Raw genomic sequence first — 23,939 nt, 5'->3', positions numbered from 1 at the left:
GAGTAACGTAACCCCGACAATATTTAGGGAGTTTGCGCTCAGCTGGTTTCAATTGTTGCTTAATTAAAAGAAGAAGAGGAAAAGAAAGAAATTAAAATAGAGTTTGTGCTTTGTCAAATACAGTTTTCATTCTTTGTTTTGTTTGAGAGCAGACAGCACAGTAATGACTTCAAAACGATATTTCAACGATGCTGACATCGAGGAAGATTTATTAATTAGTGATTCTGATGTAAGTGATTTTGAAACAGAATCAACATCCAAAGTTCTAAAAAAAAAAAAAAAAAACTACACTTTTTACAGCGGTTCGCATCTGAAAATTACGCACTGAAGGGGCTAAAGAAAAAAAGTTGTATTACTTGAACTACATATACTTGGAGTACAACTATGATGCATTCATGCTACAATAGACAACTATGTAGTTTTCGGTATTTTCTGGCAAAAGCCTGCTTTGTCAGTCAAAAATTACTGTACATCGAAAATGTTCCTTCCGTGTCACTGGTCGTTAAGGGACAGTATTTTAAAGAAGCAATGTTACTTGCCGATAAATCTGTAATTCGTGCGTCGTTGTTCCCAGGAACACTTTATTTGCATTAGACAAGAATTTTATGCCAGGATTTTTCTCGTCTATTGACTATGCTTTTCGAAAAAATGTTTGTCCGATTGGTCTTGGCGGAGCCTGTTTCGTTATTGAATCAAACAGCTCAAATGCACTACAAAGTCCTAGTCATCGCTCCTCTCCTATGATTTTTGAAATTGAACTGAAATTAGTATTGATAAACACAAGTTCGCTTTTAATGTTTTTAGCTCTGCAAGTATCCATGGCTTCTTGAATATATTTGGTTTCTTCGGGTTGAAACAGCTTAGTACGTGAAATTAAAATGCATTAAAATGCATCTACCCCCATATATATATATATATATATATATATATATATATATATATATATATATATATATATATATAATGTGCCAAATATCTGTGAATAAAGAATAAATATACTCAGAGAAGTAAATAAACATTTCTGGCATAAGCATATAGTAAAACCTGACTAGTGAAATTGAACAGGATTCGTAAAATTTCCCTGAAAGGTTTTAAAGTTAACGGAGACAGATCTATGCCATAAATAAATAAAATAAAAAATAAATAATGGACATAGTGAGATAAAATAAAATGTTATACATACCGTATTAAATTACAGTATTTAGTTATGCTACAAAGTAATACACAAAGCTTACAGTGAACAAATAAATAAATAAAATAAAGTAAAAGAAAAGCCTATACGTTTTCCAAGGCCAAGACAATAAGTAGATGCTATGCCCTTTTCAGCGCTCCTCCCTCTACTTTTGGCTCCTTTTGATCTATTGTGTATGCTTCTTGTTCCATGTCTCTAGACCAGCTAGAGAAATAGTTATTGGTTTGGAAATTACTATATAAATTGCACTTCGTTCAAAAAGTTGCACTGTATCTAGGACCTTATATGGCGGTGAGCTAAGGTTAAATATGTAGGGTAACAAGTAAACGAAGATCTTTACAGACAACGTAGTTCATATACCTAACTTCTCACAGAATGTCTAAAACTTGTAAACGCTGCATTCCGGAAATTGAAAATTTCCGTTAAAAGGGATATTTTAACATGCGTTGTTCGTAACAAAGGTTCCGACTAACTTTTTTTTTTGGAGGGGGGAACCGTGAAATATTTCCGTTTAATAAGGGGCCTGTTGAAGGCAACTTTTACTGTATTAAAAGCCTGTATTTAAAACCTTATGTTATTGTTTAAAAGAAAATAAATCCACTTGAAATTACTTTCTTTATCCAATTATGTGTTAATCCTAGAATATTTTCTTCTAACGTAACATTGTCCGTTTCAAACAGCAATAATTTACAATGGAATAAACTGATTTGAGCGAGACATGGAGCGTGAATGGGAAGAAGGTTAAGTTATCGAGAACAGAAGACTTAGTAGGTAAGTTACGTTTCGAGAGACTGAGGTGCATATCAAAGCAACACAAGCTTATATTTAAATAATCTCATAAACTCCTTAAAGGAAAACTCGGAAACTTATCTCAAAAAATTAACTGCTGAGACAAGTTTTAGATTTTGTAAAGCAAATTAATTGTAGAGTTTATTATCAAAAGGGTTGTTCATTTCGTCCCGAAATACATTTTTAAGAGTTTCTTTGGGATGAACTCTGTCGAAGAACTCCTTACCAGACTTGAAACTGCTATATAAGAAGGCTAAAAAATAGGGCGCTGCTGAAGTTTAAGCTTTTGCTATCGAACAAAATGGAAATGTCGTCTCCTACAAACAAGCATACTTACTTTGAAAATATTACTTGTTTAGCATACATTTTGCAAAATATATTTTCTCCTTGAATTATTAACGTCTCTCGACTTCAATCCATTGTTTCAGAGGGTCCATTAATTGTAGTGCTACACCTTCAAATTTCAATTTTAACTAGAGCAGAATTTTGTCCATTTTTTCATCCAAGAAAATTTTTTCACCATTTAAATAAACGACGGAAGGCCATTTCAAAATTTGGGCCACTTCGATCACCTGTCGTGCGACATCTCCAAATTCGAATTTTAACTAGCTCAGAATTTTGTCCAATTATTGTCCATTTTTTTAAATCCAAGAAAAAAAAATGCACCACTCAAATTAACAAAGTAGGCCCATTTTAAAATTTGGCCATTTCGATCACCTTTAATGCGACATCTTCAAATTCGAATTTTAATTATATCATAATTTTGACTCGTTTTTGTACATTGGTGAACCACGAAGATTTTTTTTTTTAACAATTGAAACAAACGACAGAGAGCCATTTAAAATTTTGGCCACATCGATCGCCTGTAGTGCGACATTCGAATTTTAACAAGCATAGAATGTTTTTCCAATTTTTCACATTCTTGAACCACCAACAAAAAGATATATATCATCCAAATGAACAACGGAGGTTCATTTCAAAATTTGGTCACTTTGATCACCTGCAGTGAGACTTCAAATTCGAATTTTAATTAGCTACAATTTTTGAATATTTGCACATTTTTACCATCAGGAAAAAATTTCGTACCATTCAAATGAACCAAGGACGGACATTTAAAAATTTGGCCACTTCGTTCACCTGTAGTGAGACACTTCAAGTTTGAATTTTAACTAGCTTGGTGGTACAAAACTCTACAAAAAACAGTGAAAATTCTAAGCTAGTTAGAATTCGAATTTGAAAATGTCACACTACAGGTGATCGAATTAGTCGAATTTTGAAATTATCTTTCTCGTTTATTTGGATGGTACAAAATGTTTTGTATGTGGTACAAAGATTGGATAAAATTCTAAGTTTGTTAAAATGAGAATTTGAGCATGTCACACGGATCGATGTGGCCAAAATTTCAAATGGCCCCCCTTCGTTTATTTCAATGGTACACAATTTTTCTTGGTGGTACAAAAATGTACAAAAATCGGACAAAATTATGAGCTATTTAAAATTCAGATTTTGAACATGTCGCATTACAGGTGATTGAAGTGGGCAAATCTTGAAGTGGCCTTCTCTCGTTTATTTGAATGGTACAAAATGTTTTTCTTCTGTGAACAAAAATGAACGAAAATTGGACAAAATTGTGAGCTAGTTAAATTTCGAATTTGAAGATCTGTCACTACAGGTGATCGAAGTGGCCAAATTTTGAAATGGCCCTCCCTTTTTTACTTGAATTTTATAAAAAGAATTTATTGGGTGGACAAAAATGGGCAAAAAAAAGGACAAAATTCTGAGGTGGTTAAAATTCAGATGCGCTACAGGTCATCAAAGCGGCCAAATTTTTAAATAGCCTTCCCTCACTTACTTGAATTTTACGTAAAATTTTTCGTCGGTGGACAAGAATGGACAAAATTTGAACAAAATTCTGAGGCAGTTAAATTTCAGATTTGAAGATGTGGCACTACAGGTCATCAAAGGGGCCCAAATTTTGAAATATTCCCCCTTTGTTAATTTGAATGGTACAAAATTTGTTCTAGGTTGGACAAAAATGGACAAAATTCTGTGCTAGTTAAAATTCAATTTGAAGATGTTACACTACAACTAAATGGACCCTGCTTCAGGAGATAACTTCTAGAAGATTTTTCTTTCGGTATTTTTATACTGCCATAGGACATATATAAAGGTGACAATCATGCATCATTGCCGGGAGGATGAATCATTCACCCCTTTCTTATTCTTCTTTTACACGACCTTGGAAGATATTCGAAGCCGATAACAAAGAACCATTTCAAGATCTTGGGTCTATTTGTTTTAGAAACTTGGAATTCCATTTATGACAAAAGTTATTGCACGTTAAAAATTATCAATTTGGTCGTTTCTTTAAATATGCATTTATATGCAATAACGACATAAACATGCACTAACCTCCGAAATATGTAAATATATGCACTATAAAACTCTACTATTTTACCCGAAAACAGCTGAAACAAATTTCTGTTTAAAGAGCATATCAATATCACATCAGGAAAAAAACATGCAAATATACAAAAATCCGAAGTCTACTTATAACGGAGAGTAATTACACAACAGTTCCGAGTCATTTCATAGTAAACATACGTAGGTATGTACAGCACTAATCATTAGGTTCCTTGGTGCTCTCTCATTGTCATTCTGAGCAATTAAAAAAAAAAAAAAAAAACTCCTGTCATTACCCTTTTTTCCCCTAATAATGATAGTCCATTATGTTAACTGGTTATTCTCCATCCAAGAAGAACATGCAATAACATACGATCATATAAATTAACATATGCTTTGAATTTTAATTAATAATTTTTAGAACTTCGTTATGTAGTAAAAACGAAATGTAAAAAAAAGTCACTATTACCAACAGCAGTTAAAGGGGAGAACTGTTTGTGTTTTTACGAAACTTTTTCTCAACTGGGCTAGACCTGGAAAATAATATAACTAGTCCTGGAAAAACCTGGAATTTAATAACAAACATTTAGTAGATATCTTCCCAGCTCGCTTTCTTCCTCCCCAATTCTCCAGGTAGTGCGATCACCGAGGAACATCATCCCTCATACATAACGGGCTAACATGGTCATAGTAGGGGCGGATCCAGCACGGACTTCTGGGAAGGGGTTGTAATACTGCTATTTAGAGCTACTTTTAAGAGCTCCAAACTCTGGGATGGGTTTTATGTATAAAATAAGAAAATTTCCTCTTCTGGGGGGGGGGGAGATCGCCACGTTTCCCCCCTGGGTCATAGATGCCGAAAGTTCAGAAATCTAATTTAATTGTAATCTAGCATTAAGATGACTGATGAATTAGAATAACATGAAGTTTTCTAATAAATTAAAAATGTACAGAGAATAAACAACTAGGCCAATATACGAGAAAGTGTTTATAAGAGCTTTACCAAGAAAAAATGTTAACTGAATGGAAGTTAACAATCATTCGACATTTCTCATCGAAGTTGAATATTGCGCAGACATGTAACCAATTAAAAATTTCGTTAATTTTTAATTTAATGAATTAAGTTTTCTACTGGTTATTTTTTTAAAATTTGGCCTTCCGAAAGATCATGAAAACAACTATTAGCTTAATCAATAGCATTTTATAAGTATTGAAATGAATATTTTCTAAAATTATCGTGTTGATATATACAGGGCTGGATCCAGAATTTTCTGAAGGGGTGCACCTAAAACTACCCAAATAACAAATCACACTGAAACTCTTCAAAGTGACATGACAATATTCTTTACAATTGACAACGCTGATACATAGAACGGGTATTGTAAAGAGATTCGCAAGTGGCATGCAGAAGAAAAAGTGTTATCTCCTTCTGGCTTCTGTTTCCTTCCCTACTTTAAAATGTTAAATTGTTTTGCTTGGTGAATCCTTTTGCTTCAACCTTCAGAAAATTAACTTAAGGGTAGTGTAAAGGGACAAGTTTGGCCAATAGATGTCACTACACGTATTTCTCATGTATTTTTTACCTTTCACGAAAATTTACAATTTTTATTACAAATTTCAACCTAGAGACTTTAAATTTTTAGAGAAGGAACCTTATAACCTATAGAAGATATCAATCCGTGCCGATTTTTTTTTTATTTAGAATGTTCTTCATTGTTGAAACAGTTGTATTCTTAATGGTTTGGATATCCATTTCAACAATCAAACCATTTCAACAATGAAGAAAATTCTAAATAAAAAATCGGCATGGATTGTTGCCTTCGATAGGTTATGAAGTTCCTTCTCTAAAACTTCTGGGTCTCTAGGTTGAAATTTGTAAGAGAACTCGTGAATTGTCGTGAAAGGTAAAAAAATACATGAGAGATATACGAAGACTGCAGTGACATCTATCGACAAAGCTTGTCCCTTTAAACCAACCTTAAACTATTGCTTTTGCAAAGCTCTCCTTTCTCTTAAGCTCCAAACGGAAAAATAGTGGCAGAAAATTTGGAAAAGTGTTGCTAGTTTCACTACTCGCTTCTCATTTTAGATTGTGTACATTTAAACGAAGCGGGGTGCACGTGCACCCCCTAAATCCGGCCCTGTATATATACTTGTCATTGGTAATTTGGTTTTCAATTTTGTAACTTTTTATTTTTATTAATGATCAGTCTCGGTCGTATATGAAAATATTAATTATTCATTGTAATCGATTACATTTTCCATGCTTTTAATTTTATTAATTAAATTATATATCAACTTTCAAAATTCCTTGCATAGTACTTAAAATTATCTAAAGTACTTACAGATTAAGTCTAAAGGACTTACAAGGTGTATACAATAACACCTTGTATACTAAAGAAATGTCTTCCTTATTCAGACATTACAAATATTGATTGAACTGAATTCTTATTTCTCAAATAGCAGCGAAGAGCAAATAGAAATGAAACGATCCACTTAGAATACAGTTTTACACACTTCAAGCCACCTGTTCACATAGTTATTGACAGTTACAAACCCTCAATCAAAACTTTCCTAGTTAATTGGTGTTACACCAGCTGCATTTGTATCAACAGACTAACAGTCTTATAAGAAATATGGATTTCTGTATGTGCATGCTATTTATAAAACCGAAGGATGACTAAAATAAGCTTGCCAAATAAATTTCATTTCATTTTTAAATTAATAAATTCATTTCTAAAACAATAAAAAAAGTTATCAAAATATTTATGGTATATTTAAGAGACCTTACTTAGCAATAGTTTATTGTTTAAAGTTTATTATTTCATTTCATTTTAAAATTAATTTCATTTCTAAAATAAATAAAAAAAAAGTTATCAAAATATTTATGGTATATTTAAGAGACCTTGCTTAGCAATAGAGTTTATTGTTTCGTTTTCATTAATATATGACTTTATTACTAAAGGCTATTGATAAAAGAAACATATTGTAATTAAATAACATAACAATTAAATTGCTATTTGATATACTTAGATCATGAAAGCGAAAGATATTCAGTTATCAATCAGTGAACAACTGATTTACTTGAAAGAAATACATTGCGACTCAGAATCTTGGAACTCTGATTTGAAATATAATTCTAATTTATTCAAAGAGTGTAGTGAATCACAACATGTATTACTTAAAGTAACCACATTTTAACTACAAAAACCTTACACAAGAATAATGAAGGACATTTTCAATAAGATGATTCTGAAAATATTTGTTAATTCAGCATGTCACTTCAGATGTTAATTTAAAGAGGCATAAGTTTTTCGTTTTTGCGTTTCACGTTTCTTATTAGTATATAATTAATTTAAAAATACATATTTTTCGAACTTAAGGGAGCAATTGCCCTCTCTGCCCTTCTCAAATAACGCTCCTGTATTGCCACACTATGTCTTGAGCTGGGATATCCCCCACAGATCTGATTATGTTTTATCGCCAATCATAGTGTTCTGAAATTGTTACGTCTTGCAGTGTTTTTCAGATAACTCTATAAATAAAAATTGATCCTGGTGAACTTGAGTCAGTCGAGAGGCTCCGTCGTGACGAAGCGATTAAGGTAGATCTATGTGTCTTTGGAGTGGGAGAACCAGGTTCGAATCCTGGCGGAAGGTCATGTGGTTCGGATCCTACGTTAATCTGTAGGTCAAAGTCTCATATAGCCTCTCTGCTGAAAGGGACGCTGAACTCAAAATCACATCATATCGAATCAGATGAGCGAACGGGCAACAAATTGTCAATATCGATTTATCACGATTTATGACTTGATAACAACATTTCAATTACTGGGCTTAAAATTCGAACTGTTACGGCCGCAAAAATGTAGTCCCTTGTTTGTACATATAGAAACAGAATCACATTGAATCTTCAGTTTTTAAGCAGCGTTATTGAAACGCTGCGCTTTTATCCGAGGAGCAGCAATACGAGTGAAGTTCGAAGTCTATATAAGTAAGATTAAAACATTTTTTTTTTCGAAATATATTTCCCATAATCCCCAAAGTCATCGACTTTTCTTTTGTTTTTCTATTAAGCTACAGGAAAACGTTATTGACCCTCATTACTCCCCTTATTACTTCGATCTATTCTCATATTTCTAAAGAAACATTGGCGCCGATTTCTACTTAACTTCGAGGAAGAGGCGTTCAGATATGAGTTCAATTGTCAGATATCCAAGCAAAGATCCAAACAAAGATATCCAGATTTTAGGGAGCAAGCAAATTTGGGAGTGGGGCACATGCGCCATTGGCGCTTTCAAGAGCTATACCCGTGACGGGAAAAGAAAGTTCTATTTGAATTGGTACCGGTACTATTGCTGCTTCATGAGCTTCGGTGGAGTAGTATAATCATTTGTAACTTGATTTATATACCCAGTTTCATCAAGTGGGGCCTATACAGTCAATTTTATTTCCTTTCAGGGCAAATGTGACATTTTTAAAATATCTTGTTTAGATGGTGTTTAAATTCCGAAACACCCTCTTGCGTACGCCACTGCTCGCAAGACGAGACACCCACAAGTCGCGGCGCGGTACTTACTGTACTTCAGTTTGAACATGACCTAACTTCAGGCATTATTTCATCATTCCTAGACTAAACTAACCACAATTTTAACTAGTTACGGGAAACAGCTTCTTATCGATGTTCTGGTATTCAACAAGTAGTAGGATCTACATACAATAGATATTAAATCTTAGCATGATACATTGTGGCCTTCGCTGTATGTTCACGCACTAACTCCTTGTATGGAGATATTTTATTTCTCTTCTTTTAATTCTTTCATTATTCTCTGTCTGATACCTGTTCCAGAAGTTGTTAAGATAACATATGGTTCATCCGTGTCATACATATCCGCTTAACCTCTCTGCATGCAACAGGAGTATTTTGTAAGACAACATACACGCATAGTAAATACTTGATGTGGCAATGAGCCAGAAAAACTGTTATTTCTCGTTGCCGTGTCTTTACAGATCTCAATGCCGAGGTCACATCAGTGACCTTGATTATTATTGCGTCGTCTCCAATCAGCAGCTCAGCAAATATGCTTTCGAAAACATTTTGTTGTTAAAGAAGACTGTATAGTCGCTAAATCTCTGTTAGCTACAGAATAACTTTGTACTTTTTACACAATGATTTGCACACACGAGTTATGTAACACTTTGTATTGTTGTTAAATCGTCAAAATATTACTGTAATATTGCATAACATCGCAGTTTATCGTAAAGCGCTTGAACCAGTAATTTTCAATCTGTTCACAATCACGGAAATATCCTCATGCCATAAGCGTCGGTGGACCACCGATGGGCAACTAGTCAAAAATTGTCGGCCCCGCAGCGACGATCCGCGGTGGCCCCACTTCCATTTTGAAAATTATACCACCAGCGGCAGGGACGCGACGAAACGCCAATTAACAACAAAATTATTTTCCCAAACTATGTTAAATCGTCTACATGCGTGATTTGTTTACATTAAGGTGAGTCTAAAAAACACTATTAAAAAAAAGTACCCTGAAGTGGGAGCGAACTATCAACCTTATGATTACTAGACGGGTGTTCTTCCTACTTCGCCACAGAGGCAATGCTCAAAGAGCTAGCTTGTACAGAAATACATTTTTGAGGTCTTTTTCATTTGGCTAATAAGAGTGCTTCTTTAACCGTGTATATTAGAAGATAACCATTTGGGATCAGATAAAATGCGTTCGCCATATAATTTTATAACAAAATGGTGCGGGCCTATTTACTTTATTTCATAGTTCTCCCATATTCACTTTCTAATGATCGGCGAGTTGCCATCGAAATTCATACAATTATACAGACTCATCTCAAGATTTTTCACTTCATGATGTAGAGGCAGGGGTTACTCTTGATTCCCCGAAGTTCACTTTAGGAACAATTCGTCAGGAAAACATAATATATTAATAATAACCACATGCCCATGACTGGCGATAGTTCTTGTTGGTCCCTTCACGATTCTCCGCGACGAATCGAAGGAGCGCGGACCAAAATGAAACCCTCGCTGCTACGCGGTGGTAAATTCAGCACCCCGACTCTAGATATCTGTTTCGACTCGAGGAAACCCTGCCGCCAGGGCGCCAGTGGCACACTAGCGGGAATCCTTCGACGCGTCGCTATATCGACGATCGACATTTATCGGTAAGTGGGCCACTGGGTGTTGGCGACGTTTATGACATGGGGATGTGTGCGGGATAATGAGAAAGAAGTGGTAAATTAACTTCTCTAAAATGATGACATCCTAGATAAGTTCAATACATCAACATTATACTCTTAATAGAATAAACTTTTTTCCTGACGTCATCGCTGAAAGGATTGTGGCTAAGCGGTCAGCGTACGCGCCTTTGGCGTGGGATTTCCGGCGGGAGGTCATGCGGTTTGGAATCACGTTAATCAGTAGGTTCACGTCTTATATAACCTCGCTGCTGAACGGGACGTTAAACTCAATACCAACTCATCAACTCTTCCTGACATCCACGCTGGTCTGCCTAGCATACGCACTTATGTTGGTGGGCGTTGTATTTAGAGTTGCCAACTGGCTGTGTTTCACCGGCCTGCCAGGAAATATTGCTGTTATTTTGATTAAGACCGGTACCGGTACAAACCAGTCTCTTTGTAACCGGTATTTTGAAATCTGTAATCCAGAATAAAACATCAAACGTCGAAATTCTTCAACAGTACCTCATTATGTGATATTTTAAAATCTATTAGTTTTCTTTATTTATTTAACATAAGAAATTTGATAACAATTAGATTTTATTGTGGAACATTGTTTTCAACAATAGAGGCAGAAGTGTATAATTTGTCATAATTGTGCGGCACAATAGCGATAAATTTAAATTGTCCATCGATTGTTGGCAAATAACTCTTACGCATTTCGTTAACACAATGTTTGTTTTATTGTTTAGTTTCAGGTAACTACCTGCTGTATATGACAATTTTCCTTAAACTTCAAACCTCCTTCCCTAGGACTTTTTAAAGCAATTTTCTGTACTTGAAGTTTAAAGAGTAAATTTCATTTTGTAAATCCAAAATTGTCACGTAAGGATTAATATACTTTTGTTCATCTGTTTCGATAATTGTAAAGAAGTGACAGTTACTGGCAAATACAATAAAATAATCAATGTCGACTTCAGTGACTCATTTTTTTAGCTCAATATATCTATTAAGCTTATTAGTGAATGTAAGAAGGATATGCAGAATACAGGTGCTAATGCACTTTTGTTAACGATAGTTCATTTCCTTCCCATGGATCTGAACAGAGACACTTCACACTTAGACCTATATTAGAGAGCACTTTGAGACGATGCCGGTAATTTTATTTCCCAGAGTTGGCAACCTTGTGTACTACACAACGGCGACGACTTTCCGAAATTTATGTGGGTTCATATCAATGGCGGACCGTGTTATATGTTTTCAAGGGAGTCTCGATATTTTTGATTGATTTCCTTTCAGTTAAAATATTTTATGAACATTGTCATAAAGGACAGTGCTATGATAAAGTAAAATATACTGCTACTATAAGGATAAATTGGGGCTGCCCTAGCTCAGTCGCTAACGCGGCTGACCTAAACGCAAGAGAAAGGATTCAAACCCAGGTCCACGGTTATTACTGTAATGAATATTCTCAGCATATGTAATCGTAACATATGTATACTTTAAACAACTGACATTATGCATAATGATTGCAAATATTATCAGCACGCTACTAAAAGAAATTACCACATTCATACAAATTTAAATGCAACAATCTTCATAAAAACAAATAATTTTAATGGTATTGCAGAAAGAACTGTGCAAGGATTTTGTTGTGAATATGAACTTCAAAGTAACTAACTTAAGTGTGTTACTTAATTGCCTTTGCACAAACACATTTGAAACAAACAATTATCTTTTAGAGGTTAGACATTTTAACTTCTATCTTAATGTTCAACGAACTTAAAAAGTTCGTTACTGAATTATCTATGTTTGTGTGTCTGTAGAGATGCGCACCAGTCGAGACATGTCTCGAATCTCGACTCGACTCGACTCGAATTCGAGTCGGGACACACTGTAAAATTCCAGACGAGTCGAGATAAACTTATTTCTCGACTTGGATTTTCGAGTCGAGTCGAGACAGCTCGTAAAAATCTAGACTCGACTCGAATGTCTCGAAAATTTTTCTATAATTTTTAATATTATTTTAAAGAAGGTATTCAGTCAGAAACACTCGGCACGAGAATTTCGGAAACTGCAGGACTTGTCGGGTGTTCCAGGAGTGCTGTGGTGGGTGTCTTTTACAAGTGGCGAAACCCAGGGGAAACGACGTCCAAACGTCGAGGGGTTGGGTGCCCCCACCTCATTACAGATGTCGGACGTCGTAGGCTGGGCAGACTGGTAAAACAGGACAGGCAGCGAACTGTGTCGGAACTAACATCAGACTTTAATGCTGGGCAAAGTACAAGCGTGTCTGAATTAGTGTTGTAAGATTTCCGGAAATTTTGAACCTGAACGTTGGTAGAAAAAACCGTTTTCTTCGATTTCTTTCCGGAAAAATTGAAAAAATAAAAATGCTTGTATAGGGTAATTTTACTAGTAATGGAATCTTTTTTTTCAAACGCGTGAAAAATATAAGTTCAGTAATTTCAATATTGCAAATATTAAAAATAACACTAAAAATAAAACGATTTCAATTATTTCTATATTTTAAAACACTAGTTTTATATGTTCATCCCAACATAAAAGTTATGTTTGTCTCCAATCCTTTAGACAATGAGATCTAGAAACCCACAAGTGCTAGAAACGTGCCGTTTTCACTGGTCGATTTCAAATTGTTTAAATTGTCCAGTTCTAATTGAATATTTTTTTAAATAATGGCCATTAGTTCTTTATTACATTTTTAGGGTACACTGGAAGTACTGATTTTTTTTTTTTTTTTTTTTTTTTTTTTGTAAACGTAAAGATTGCATTTTCTTGCTGTTAACCCAAACCAATCTGAATCGAAAAACAGTTGCATATTATTGGTCATTAACGTGTTTTCACAAAAATATGTAGAAAAGAAACGGGGAATCGTAATTCCATTCAAAAGTGAAACAGCAGACTCATAATACCTTCACCTAAAACGAAACACGATTACGATTCCCCGTTTTTTTCTACATATTTTTTTGTGAAAACATTTTAATGAGCAATAATATGCAACTGTTTTTTGATTCGGATTGGTTTGGGTTAACAGTTAGAAAATGTAATCTTTACGTTTAATGTCCCACGATTATGCCTGTTAGGTTGAGGAAGACTATGATTAAAGCAAGTGAACTATGATGGACAAATTGGTAGAATGAGAAAGTGGGAGTGTTCCGAGAAGACCCACGAGCACGATGTTGTCCGTTTCAAGCTTACTTGCCTTGGGAACGAACCAGGCACCCCACCCATCAGATAGTTCAGTTGGCGGGGTCTCAGTTTCGATTCCCGATGGGAGAACATTTGTAATATTAAATGTCCTTGATGTATTTGTGTTCGTGTCCCTGTCGTTCAACGTTACTGGAAATAAATGTAAAACGAGAATAACCGAATATAATAGAGTTAAGTTACGGAGATACTTTCGATCTTTTTTTTTTATAAAAAAAAACTTCAATTCTCTGGACTATATTATTTTATCATGACCGAAATCAGTGTTTCATCGTTAATAAAATATTGCAATCGTAAACGTTTACAATTTGTTATATAGGCGAGTGTTTCTTGACTCTTAATTAGAAGAGCAGCCTTAGGGTAGTGGCTTGAGCAGTCGTTTCGTGAATCAGGGGTCCGCGGTTCGAGTCCCTCCGACGAAATTCATAAAAAAATTATAATTTACAAAGTTGATATTTCTGATGTTGAAAAAGAGTAAATTTCTCTCGTTCTTACAAGTTAGAGTTGAAACAACTTCCTTCACAGGGGGAAAACTAACATGACGTCACAGTCTACACTCTCAATTCCTACTGTCTGAAAACGGCGTGTTTTGCAAACAATTGATGAATACAAAACGGTCATCCTTAAGGTCTAGTATAAGTCATAAATTGGTCTGAAACGACATTGTGAAATTGTTTCTACGTTCTTCCACTTTTACTAAAAATAATAATAATATTTTCCTTCGTCATTTTCAAATACGTTCCATATATTCGTTCAACCAAAATTGGTAAATACGAACTATTTTTTGTATATATATTTTGTTAAAATATCAATATAACGCAAACATAATCGAATGTCTTTTACCCAAAGAAAGGACGTTACTATGTATCGTGATGAAGACAAATCCTACTTAGTTTCTGTTAAGGCAATTGAAGGTTCGATTTTCATATTGTCCAGTAGCTGACCCCTACTGTTCTCCACCTCTTTTCCTTCCAAAGTATCTCTTATAAGGCAATTCATCCTTATAGAGAGTCCAAAAAACGTGTTTTGTTTTTTCTCAACTTCATTATGCTTATTTGCATTGGAATAGGACGTAATATTTAGGTCTCAAATATTCAGTAATAATAATAATAATAATAATAATAATAATAATAATAATAATAATAATAATAATAATAATAATAATAATAATAATAATAATAATAGTATTAAAAGTTTTCAAGTAGGTCTAAAATTTGGAAAAACTTACTTAAACGTAGGGATTTCGTTGAAGGATTTCCGTACCTTCAAGATACACCTCTGCAACTACCCACATTTTAAACAGAAGCTTTCCACTAACGTTTCATGTAGAAAGTGTTCTACTGTATGTTTTAAGAAAAATAACTGTAATAGAAATAATTAAATATTACTCAACAGTAAGGCATATAATATACTAATTTTTAGAATATGCAGAGGTAAGTATAAAAGCTTTGCTAAAAAAAATACCTACATAGACGATAATTCAATGAGCTGTAAAATACAAAGTAACAAAAAGCTTATAAGATTCCGTCTACAGAGCAGTTGTTACTTAAACAATGGACATGTACTACTTCGAGAATCATAACAAGACGAGAAATGTTTACCATACTTTTCGTCTCGTCTCGATTCTCATCTCTAAAGCGACATGATAATTTGAGTTACCCTTATCCCGTCTCGAATGTAAAATGTTAATTCTCATGTTATTTTGTTTGTTTTAGAAACAAGATGAGAAAGTACTCTTCTCGTGGGCAGCATTAAACAAAACAGAAATATTCTTGCTAAATGTCACGTTTCTGCTTGTAACGGTATAACCGGAGCGATAATTAGCTCCTAGCCTTTCATCCTCTACGAGATGATAATAATAAGTATTATTAGTACTATTATTATACCTGAAGATTTGATAGTTCAAGTATTGAAACATCCGAGTATTCAAATATCTGAATATAATAAAACGTGTGCCATCGTCGACCAATCGCCATCAAAAATCCTAATGTAAAAAGGGCCCGACGCGGATGCGAACCACGAACCTCAATATTACTGATCCAGTGCCTTGACCACTCAACCACGATCACTATGCCGTAAGTATTTCGTCCTTATTTTTGTTACGTTTGTTTTCTTTACCTCTGCTTGCAAAGTTGTATGTTGTATTTCTTCGTTTCAGAACGTCTTTCGTATTTCTTTTATGATGATATAAGTGAATAATCTTCGGCAAAGTTTATATTAATAACTTGAGTTGTTCTTAAACCTTTAGTTTACAAGTTTGTTTTTTCTCCACATGAAACTACAGATATGACATTTAATTCTCATATTTTCCACTTGCTTTCAAAGCAGTCACCATTAACTGATAAAGCAATATTTCCGTCAGGATTAATGAATTTTGTAACAAAACACGTCAAGAAATGAGTTAAATGAAGGATGGAAGAGTTGATATCAAAGTTGAGTACTGTAAGCTAATGAAAAGCATGCAATAACGTCTCGTGTTTGAAAATAATGTCAGCTACTTTTAATTCACTAACTCGTATTAGATTTCGTTCAAGCTTGAAGATCTGGAATGCACAAACTCAGTGTAGCTAAAAGAAAAACGCAACAAGAATGGACGAGATTCGAACGTATGATCACCAGCAGAAAACCCGTTCACTAACCCCTCATCTATCAAGCAACACATCTTATAAGTTATAAATTTTCATGCAAATGATACCATTATACGTTTGTGCAATCAATGTTTTGCTTTTTTTCTCTTCAAAAACGTAACATGTATACGACGATTCGTTTCGTTTTCCATTAGAGCTTTCAAAGACATGATTTGTGTTTGAGTATAGGATATTTCGTCTCCTTTAAAAAACAGTTCTAGCAAATAAAACTCAATTTACACAGCAGTAAAAAAAAAAAAAAAAAAAAAAAAAAAAAAAAAAAAAAAAAAACGTACTGCCTTAGAAAATATTCCTAAAAGGGCGAAACTGTATCATGCACCCGGCGTAACTAATAGGAATGTGGTGAGGGAGGCCTGCCTACAGCAAAAAGGGGCCTACTGAAGTTTCGTAATTCCACTTTGGGGGTTTTTATATAATTTGACACTTTTTCCTCAATGTCTAAAATGCAACTAATTTAGCCTTAGGTGAAACAGAGGTTGTGAAGGAGCTATAGACTGTGAAGTCTACTGAAAAGCTTTATCACGTCCTTGCAGGAACAACTTTAAGTTTTCGAACAGTAATGAAGAACAAGATTGATTGAAATTTAACTTAGAATGAAATAACTTAAGATCTAATAACTCTCATTGATAGTAGGGTTCCGTATTTGTTTAGACGCCTATTCTTTTATAACTTTATCTATGGTGCATGGGGTCCTTGTTTCATTCCCCGCTCGCGCCGAATGAACTTTATTATGGACAAACACCGTGTGCATGAATTTTCTCGAGTTTCTCCCGTTTCCTTCCACTTCTTCATTCCACGATTTCATTCATTTCTCAGCATCAATGTCTCTATTAGCGTAATCGGTATAATCGTGGGACGTAAAACTTAAATATTTCATTTCATTTTTCTTTTATAACTGTATCTCACTTTTCCTGTGACGAGAGCAACATCTAAGCGAGCATTCAGTGAATTAAACCACTAAAACCTATATAAATAGCACAATTGTGCAGATGAAGTCGAGCCATTTGGCAATTTTTAGCATGGAAACCAGAAAAAGGCTATACATTGATATCAAAAATGTAGTTAACGAATTCCTCTCCGAAAAAGATCACCTGTACAGTTATTTTTCAAATGGTAATTTATAATAATACTTACGTTGGTTGAAATTTCTCCATAATTATGGGGGCGAGACACTGAAACCTTCCCTACCAAGAGGTGAAGATGACATGTAAAAAACGTCAAATACGAACGATTTTAGTGTCGAATTCATGTGCAAAGATGAATAGTGACGTAAGTCCAAATTAAGCCTTAGTTGGCATGGAGTTGACAATGGGAGAGTGACAGCCAAAGAGAATCGAAAATATATTTGTGTCGAATGGATAGTTTTCGTGATCTCTGACATAAAAGGTGATATTTCAGATGTGGATATGTCCAAGGTGGACCTTTTGGCATGAGGTCATAGGGGGAACCAGTGAATACTTCAGAACAGTTCCTTTTTAGTGCGCTTCAATACACTGCGGGTGAAAAGTGATAATGCACAAATACTGATATCACACTCGGAAAAATCGGAGATATAACTTCTGGGGAAACATTACTAACTGCTCACTCTCTAAAATTTTCTCTGCTGTGCAGGGGCGTAGACAAGGCTTTTTGAGGGCATGTTTTACTAAAATGTATATCATCATTTCTAAAATTAAATATAATTTATAGAAAAGTAGTGATTTCGTGGGGCAGGAGCTCTGAATTGCGAAGGCCTGCATTCTGTGTATGTCCTTGCTGCTCTGAATTGTCATAAGCTCCTCTTCAAATGTAAGACGTAAAATGTAAATAAGAAACGTGTAACATATAATACAAAATATATAGAAAATGTTACTATAAATAAGAAATACAGTAGAAACTAATTATGAAACATAATGTTGAAGGACAAGCTTTCTTTTTAAACAATCATACTTGAATGTAAAATATACTCTTAAAACAATTTTCCATTTATGCAAGGCTACAAACAAGTGAGGAGTGCCGTCTGGTAGCCACTATTCATCTCTTCGAACCAGAAAACCATGAATTTGACACCAATATTTTTCGTATTCTATTACTTTTTTTTTTTTTTTTTTACTTGTAACCTGTTTCCCTCCCTGGATTGATTTCAGTGTCTTAGCCCTCACAGTAGATTGTTGAGAGGTAATTTATATGTATAGTAAATTCATTTGAAATTCCTCCAAGAGTCAATGTTGCACTGTGCGTTTTTTTCTGAGTCAAACTTTCTAAATATATATACGTACATTACAGAAAGAACTGAATTTTGTATTAACGCCTGATTGTCGACGTTGTGCAAACATTCATGATGATATGCCGTAGGGAAATGAGTTACATTAAGGTTGTTAGATGTAATGTCAAGTTTGAAATATCGCAAGGTAAAAAAACGCATGTAATAACAAATATCATATTTGAAAATAATTTCGAATTAAAGTAGCTGTTACTACATTACTTCAAAATTGAACTTGTGGAATTCATAGCATGAGTGTAGCTCAAAGAAAATATCAATAAGAATGGTCTTGATTCGAAGCTCGAATCATACACGTAGGAGTAACTTACATTAACCATTCACCTAACAGACAATGATGCACAGGATTGGCACTACTTTATCAGATGGTTCTATCAAATGTCATCTAATTAACATAATAGTAACAAATTTTACTGCCCTAAAAGTGATCTGAAGAAGGAGACGTTCATTATGCACATTGTAAGTAAGTTACAAGAGGTTTATATCCTACCAGAACGGCGCATCCACCAAGTCAACTTTTGAAATATCCCATTAAGTTAGCTTTCAACGTAGCTAAAGGAAACGTACCTGTATGGGTACAGTTCTCCGTAGCAGAATGGATAAAGTCATTGTTCGATAACTACAAGGTTCGCGGTTCGAAACCCGTCTCGGAAGCTGCAGATTTTTTAAATTCTTAATTTCTCAGTTCCCTAGATCTTTCCCTTCATTTGTAATCATTTGATGCTCTAAAAACTGTTCTCCACCTTAATTCGACAACTGCCTAATGTGATCCTCGCAGTTCGAAACTTTCCCTTCTTCTGTTTCACAAACTCACAATTTTCGTCATAACACGAATGCTGTCCGATCATTTTTTCCCAGTTCTAAATCTGTGTATATAAATCAATCCTCTCTGTCTCTATATTTCAATCTCTCTTTCTCTCTCTGTCTCTCTCAATGTCGCCCAGGAAATCTAATGGCTTGAGATCAAGCCTTCGACTCTTGAAACCAAATGTAAACTCTCTAGCAATGTGCTATCGTAACTCTATAGGTTTGTTGCAAAAAGCAATGTCATTTTAGATTTCATTTGGGGAGGGGGGGGGGGGGAGTCTCCGCCGACAAAAAATTTTCGCTTTTTATTAGTGTATTACTATACATTTGCTCAAACAATATATTTATGAAGCTCAAGGGAGGGGAAGTTACACCCTCCTGTTCTGCCAAATGACGCTCTTGGAACATTTGCTTGCAATTACTGAAAAGAAATCAAATGAATCATTTAATAACACTAATTTCTGTCAGGAGATGTTTTAGAGGTCTGGGCGTTCATTACAGACTTTAGGAAGCACAAAACTTACTGACATTATTGGCAATTTCCATAGATTTCTTAGGGAGCATCTTAATAGTTTGCAGTCTTTAAAGAAGGGAAAGAATAAAACTAAAGGTATTAATGAAGCTATCGGAAGATTGGTTGACTTCTCTTTTAAACTTACTCTCTTAAAAGATCTTTCAGAACAAACGAATGAAAAATACACTGCTTTAGACAAGGAGAGATGGAGTAGGGGAGGAGTTAGAGTCGGATCGTACTAGAATCAACTAATCGATTGAGACATACATTTCTGGATGCATAAGAAAAGGGGGCAGAGTTTGTTATTAATTTGAACTTAATTTCTGTTTTTGTAACAATTTCTATGCCGCGAACTGTACCAGAAAATACGTAATGTTCTTTGCAAGTACCAGTAATTCGTACTAAGTACCGATACCAGTATCATCATTCTAGTATCAATATTTGTAGATTGCCTGCAGTCTTGTGTATATAATGTATAATACTGAATGAAAAACATTGCACAGAAACATTATGTTCGTACAGTGTGATGAACGTACTTTCTTGTATGTGGTGCAAAGCAGCCTCACCTATGGGGTTACTTTGTACCAAAGTTTATATTTCAATAGTCATGATCATACTGAATGCTTACTCATGCACTTGCACGAGTGTTTTCCTTATATATCTAGATATTGCATGTTTAAAAGCAGTGTTCTAAAACATTACGTTTGTAAGTTACATGTGATTTTCTTAAAAATTCCTTATATCTGATGAAAAGTAACCCCGTCTTACGGTACTACATAATGCAAATTTTCCCCTAAATAATGGATCCAGAGGTGAAGACACAGTTTTAACAATTGGATTCGAGAACATGAAGAATGAAAAACAGTATTTAAAAAATCCGGTAAACCAGTGGAATGACAGCACTGGCGATAACCGCCATATTGTAACACATGATCAAGTTTTCAAACGCTTCACTTCGTGTGACGTCACGGGTATTCAGCAAAGCGTTTCTCATTTCGCGAAAATTAAGAAAGTAAGGAAGTATAGCACTGTGCTTCGTCGTAGCCGTGATCGTCTAGTGGTTAGGACATTGCGTTGTGGCCGCAATAACCCAGGTTCGAATCCTGGTCACGGCAGTGGAAATATTGGATGAGGTGAAGTTTTTACCGATATCAGTAAATTCTTATTGTATTGAATAGGGTACACAATCTGTATTTTTAGGTATACTTTCCTAAATACTTTGTACATAATTCAACCCCCCCAATGAGTAAATATTTTATATAAAAAAGATCAACGTAAATGACATGCTCGCTAATGCTGCTGTACGGACCGATGGAAGCGTATTGGGCCATATTAAGAAGCTCCATCACAGCGAAATTAAAATACCTCTAATTTTACCGTAATTATGTGAGATCTTCAAATAGATAAAAGATAATCGAAATGTTTAACAAGAACTTCCTACACAATATTATTTTACATAAGATATCATTATCATGACTCACATATCTGCTTTCGATTTCCAGCCAATTTTAAAATCGGCACTTATTTTCGCGTTTCTAAATGGCTGCAAACGGAAAAATACCAGGGCTTGCTAACTTAACATAATGTGCGTTATTATTAATTCGTTATTTGTTACCATACCTATATGATAACGAAAACTGAGACTGAATGAATAACGTTACTGCGTTAAATACCGTTTTAGCTGTTACTGATAGAATTACGGTACTTATTAAAAATAACGTTATTGCCAGGCTAAAAGAGCATTTCGTTATTAAGGCTGGGTTACTGCTGCAATAAAGTTAATGCATGATAACGTAATAGGTTTCATTAAAATGATAACGTTAAAGACGTGACTGTTTAACTCAATAAAAATTGCATTTAATTGCTTCAACTATATTCGTTATTTGTTACGGTTCCAATATCGTAACGAAAAACGAAACCAATTTAGTAACGTTATTGTCATAGGTATCACTTCAAATGTTACTCTCACAATTACGGTACTTATTAAAAATAACGTTATTGGCAGGTGAAGAGAGCATTTTGTTATTAAGGTAGGGTTACTACTGCAACGAAGTTAATGCATAATAACGTAATAGGTTTCATTAAAATGATAACGTTAAAGACATGACTGTTTAACTCAATATAAATTGCATTTAATTGCATCAACTATATTCGTTATTTGTTACGGTTTCAATATCGTAACAAAAAACGAAACCAATTTAGTAACGTTATTGTCATAGGTATCATTTCTAATGTTACTCTCACAATTACGGTACTTATTAAAAATAACGTTATTGGCAGGTGAAAAGAGCATTTCGTTATTGAGGTTATCGTACAGTTGCAATAACTTATTGAATGCTAACTTAATAGGTTGTATGTCAATGATAGGGGGTCTAATGTTAAAGACAGAACTTTTTAACGTAATATAATTGCATTAAAATATTCGCTACTTGTAACCGTTCCTATACCGTAACGAAAAGGAAAACTAACTGAATAACATTATTATTTTAGGTATTATATCAACTATTACTCTTATAATTAGGGAATAGAGCTCCTCCATGGCTGAGCGGTTAGCGTACGCTCCTTTGGCGTGGGTGATCCGGGTTCGATTCCCGGCGGGAGATCATCTGATTCGGATTCCACGTTAATCAGTAGGCCCTATCTCATATAACCTCGCTGCTGAAAAGGATGTTAAACTCAAAATCAACTCAACAATTAGGGTATAAAAAGTAATGTTATTGACAGAAAAGCAGCATTTCGTTACTAATTGTAAGATTAAGAATCAGTTCTGTACAGTTGCATTAAATGTTATTGAACGGTAGTGCGATAAATCGTAAAGGAGATTTGCTAATAAATAAATAAATAAAAATGAAGTATTTGATTTTACGTCCCATGCTTTTACCGGATAGGTAACATGCATGTCGATGGTAAGAATAAATGTGAGAGAATTAAGAAAGTGGGGAGAGACGGGATAACCCCAAGAAAACCCACACACGTTGTGTTTGTCCTCCATAAAACCCACTTGGCTCAAACAGGCATCGAACCAGGAACCCCACGGAGCAGAGTGAACGCTCTACCACTGAACCACCTCGGCCCCTTTTCTTTTTCATGTACGACTAACATCTTTTTTTTTTTTTTTTTTTTTTTTTTTGTAGTTAAAGAAAATTATATCAAAACTTAGCCAATATCCAATATTTGTTAAATATATGAGTACACTCTCCTAAAGGGGCAGTTTTGGAATTCCAACCATTGACGCTTCAGAAAACGTTAAGCATGGAAATTGAAGAAGTACTGATGAATTACTATAGTAACTCGTAAATGTTACAGGAAAGTACAATTTGAGTTTTGAATCCAAACTATTAAATTATAAACAGCATTTCATTTCTTCTGAGCACTTGTCTTTTCTGCGGGACGCTCGGGGTTGATTTTCGCCGTGAGCTCATGTGATTTGGATCCTACGTAAAACCACATCACAGAAAGTCTTGACAGTAAACATTATGTTAAACTCCAGACAAATAAGCTTGTTTTAATCACCCTTCAGTGTCATATTTTTCATTGTGTATGATTGGATAATTGATTGTTCTGGAGTTTACCCTCATCCATCACTGAGGCTATGTGAGACGTGGATCTATAGCTAACGTAGGTTCCTAAGGATTTGATGTTCTACCAGGAATCAAATCCTGCTCTCCCGCGCCAATGGTTTCTACAGTAATCACATAGCCACGAGGGAGTATCATTGTTCTATGTAGTGATGAGCAAATGCAAGACCAAGACCAAGACCCGGGTGGTCTTGGTCTTGGTCTTGCACTGGAACCCTTAGTCTTGGTCTTAGTCTTGCTTGCAAGAGTCTTGTAAGTCTTGCTTTTTAGAAATCTTATGCTTTTCATAGGTAAATTTTACTCTGGATATAAGT

At 34.7% G+C, this 23,939-nt stretch overlaps 1 non-coding gene across 1 annotated transcript; it reads left to right on the top strand.

Moving 5' to 3' along the window:
* Positions 1–21,090: 21,090 nt before the first annotated feature.
* TRNAH-GUG (transfer RNA histidin (anticodon GUG)) lies at positions 21,091–21,162 on the top strand. The gene has a single exon. It is a non-coding gene; the product is annotated as a tRNA-His (tRNA).
* The last annotated feature ends 2,777 nt before the right edge of the window (positions 21,163–23,939 follow it).

Source organism: Thermobia domestica, chromosome 12, assembly GCF_964235325.1.
Source record: "Thermobia domestica chromosome 12, izTheDome1.hap1.1, whole genome shotgun sequence".
Taxonomy (NCBI): domain Eukaryota; kingdom Metazoa; phylum Arthropoda; class Insecta; order Zygentoma; family Lepismatidae; genus Thermobia; species Thermobia domestica.
This window is presented reverse-complemented; position numbering and strand designations above follow the sequence as displayed.